Source organism: Dipodomys ordii, unplaced genomic scaffold, assembly GCF_000151885.1.
Source record: "Dipodomys ordii isolate 6190 unplaced genomic scaffold, Dord_2.0 Scaffold2, whole genome shotgun sequence".
NCBI classification, from domain to species: domain Eukaryota; kingdom Metazoa; phylum Chordata; class Mammalia; order Rodentia; family Heteromyidae; genus Dipodomys; species Dipodomys ordii.
Window position 1 is genome coordinate 31864569 of NW_012267218.1, and position 3283 is coordinate 31867851.

General features: G+C 51.9%; 1 protein-coding gene across 2 annotated transcripts in view; it reads left to right on the forward strand.

Annotated features, from left to right (window-relative positions):
- The first annotated feature begins 381 nt into the window (after positions 1-381).
- Wdr89 (WD repeat domain 89) overlaps positions 382-3283 on the forward strand; it is a 45087-nt gene continuing 42185 nt past the window's right edge. Inside the window, exon 1 of one of the 2 annotated variants that reach the window (XM_013012385.1) lies at positions 382-441. The gene's annotated coding sequence lies outside the window, so the exon portion shown is untranslated. Of the gene's footprint in view, positions 442-486; positions 886-3283 lie in introns of those variants that run through there. The other variant, XM_013012387.1, reaches the window with a different exon arrangement.

Sequence of the window (3283 nt, forward strand, 5' to 3'; positions counted from 1 at the left end):
ACCATCACAATTCCCTAACCTAGTCTGGATCGGCGATGGAAACCTTTGTAACCTGATATTAGGTCCGCAAGGGGAGAGGCGGAGCCCACTTCATTCTTGATCGTTATTGGCCACACAGCCTGAGATGACGCCTTCATCACGACCAATGAGATCGCTAAAACTTCCGCAAATGAAACGTAGGGGGAGGTGACGTGAAAATTTCGTTAAACTGAGTCTACGCAGGCGCAGATTTCTGTCCAATCAGGAGCTAGAAAGAGAACCGCCCCCTCCCCATTTCTGGCTCCTCCACACCCGGACTTTCACTTCCTTTGACCCGCCTTTTTGCTCTTGACCAATCCTGTGAAAGCTCCTTTTCGTCTTGACCCAATCATAGAGGAGGGGGGAGGAGTTCCGGTCGTCTGCTCCAGGCCGCCGTGGAAGTTGATTCTCCTCCGGCTCCAGGTGGGGTCTTGTGCTGAGGTAGCTCTTGTAGTGCTAAGCTGGGTGAGGTTCCCTGCTTGGGCGGCAGTCTCGGCCAGCGGCTCCGTGCGGAGGGTCTGGGAGGCCAGGTTCTCCGCGCCTCGGGGGCGGGCGCGACCCGGGAATGGGCGGTACGGGGAGCACGTGTTGGGGCCCCGCGCGCGGGCTGTGGCCTGCTGCAGACCGCTCGGCGCCGCCTCCCATTGCACCTCTCCGGGTCGCTAAAACTTCAGGCTCCTGGGCCAGGTTGCAGGGAACGGAAGAGAGGCCTGCCGTCCCCCTGCCTGGCCTGCTTCCCCGCTCACCTGCTGGGCTAGGCAGGTTTTCACTTAGCACCGTCACGTAGGGTAGGCTGTGCTGTGGCACCAGCTCCTGGCTCCAGCACTGTGACTGTGTATTATAGCGTTGAGATCAGCAACCCAAGAGGTAGGTGCTGTGAACGTTCTGGTTCGCACGGGTGTCACGTACATTGACATTCATCTGTCCGCTTGTTGTCCTGTCCCTTGACAATTTACCTGGAGAAAGGCTTTAGTCTTCCACGGGAGTAAAAGTTGAGCCGGGGGTGGTGGTGCACGCCTGTACTCCCTGCAGTTTTGGAGACTGAGTCATGAAATGTGCAAGTTCAAGGCTAGCTTGGGCTTCATACTAAAACGGTCGGGTTGGGGTGGGGGGGGGGATAAACTGGGTTCCACTGGCTCAAGTCTGTAATCATAGCTACTCAGGAGGCTAAGATCTAAGGATTGTCGTTCAAAGCCAACCCAGGGAGGGAAAACTCCACGAAACTTTTTTTTGGGGGGGGAGGGTCCGGTCGTGGGGCCTGGGCCTGGGCGCTGTCCCTCAGCTCTTCAGCTCAAGGCTAGCGCTCTACCACTTGAGCCACAGCGCCACTCCGGCTTTTTTCTTTTTGCTTATGTGGTGCTGAGGAATCGAACCCAGGGTCTCAGGCATGCAAGGCAAGCGCTCTACCACTGAGTCACCTCAGCTCCCATACTGGAGTTTTAAACATTTTGTGACTAAAGCTGCCCGCCAATGGCTTACACCTGTTATTCTAGCTGAGATCTGAGGATTGCAGTTCGAAGCCCCTTTGCTTTTTGTTTTTGTTTTTTTTTGTCGGTCATGGGGCTTGAACTCTGGGCCTGGGCGCTGTCCCTCAGCTCTTCAGCTCAAGGCTAGTGCGCTACCACTTGAGCTACAACACCACTTCCGGCTTTTTTCTTTTTGCTTATGTAGTGCTGAGGAATCCAACCTAGGGCCTCATGCATGCAAGGCAATTGCTCTACCACTGAGCCACCTTCCCAGCCCCCAGGATACTCTTATCTCCAATTTACCACCAAAAAGCTGGAAGTGGAGCTGTAGCTCAAGTGGTAAAATGGTAACTCTTAGGTTTTAGGCAAGGAAAAAACATGCAGGAGGAGGTAAAGGTGAGTTAGAGAGAAGTTTATTGGGGTACGCTCCCAGGAGAACTCCCTGGTCTGGATCAGAGAGGTTGCCCAGCGTCTGGTTGTAGCAGGGTTAAATATGGCCCGAGTCAGCAGGAACTTGTAGCATCCAACTTGTTTTGCAAGTTTGAGTGGTTTCAGGCTAGTTCCCCCTAAGTACGTTTGGGACTGGTGGTGTACGAGAAAGTTGGTTTTCTAGGCTGCCTTAGCCCTCCAGCAGCCTGACAGTAACCTTGAGCAAAATATTAAAGGATAGCACCTGAGCCCTAAGTTCAAGCCTCAGGACAGGTACACACACACACACACACAAAGGAAAATTGAAAGACTATATGTTTTATACACACGTGTAGAAGTTAATTAGATGTTCATCATAATCAAAGTAAAATGAACTAGTAGAAAGATGTCAGACTAGGAGCCAGTTCCAAACTTTTTTTTTTTGTTGTTGTTGGTCTTGGGGCTTGAACTCTGGGCCTGGGCGTTGTCCCTCAGCTCTTCAGCTCAAGGGGAGCGCTCTACCACTTGAGCTACAGCGCCACTTCCGGTTTTCTGGTGGTTTTACTGGAGATAGGAGTCTCACGGTCTCTTCTGCCCGAACTGGCTTTGAACCGCGATTCTCAGATCTCAGCCTCCTGAGTAGCTAGGATTACAGGCGTGAGCCACCAGCGCCCAGCTTCAGTTCCAAACTTTTTGAATGTCATCCTGTGTTCAAATCAGTATCAGTACCAAACTTGACATATCCCCACTCCCACCCCCACCTTCCTCCTCCCTCCTGGGGCTTGAACTCAAGGCCTGGGCACTGTGCTTCAAGCTAGCCCTCTGTCACTTGAACCACAGCACCACTTCTGGTTTTTCTGAGTAGTTTATTGCAGGTAAGAGTTACTTGGACTTTGACTTTGACAGGATTAAAAGTTTGTGGGTTGTTTTTTGTTTTTGTTTTTTTGGTGTGGATCCTGTTGTTTGAACTCAAGGCCTAGGTGCTGTCCCTGAGCTTTTGCTCAAGGCTCTTGCTCTACCATTTGAGCCACAGCTTCCCTTACAGCTTTTTTGGTAGTTCAGTAGAGATAGGAGTTTCATAGACTTTCCTGTCCAGGCTTCAAATCCTGATCCTCAGATCTCAGCCTCCTGAGTAGGTAGGGTTTCAGGCATGAGCCACCAGTGGCTGACAGGCAACTGATCATTTTTTGGTCAGTCGTGGGGCTTGGACTCAAGGCCTAGGTACTGTCCTTGCTCTTTCACTCAAGGCTAGTGCTCCACTATTTTGAGCCACCGTGCCACTTCCACTATTAACAATTTATTTTTTTTGGGTCCAGTCGTGGGGCCTGAACTCTGGGCCTGGGCACTGTCCCTCAGCTCTTCAGCTCAAGGCTAGCGCTCTACCACTTGAG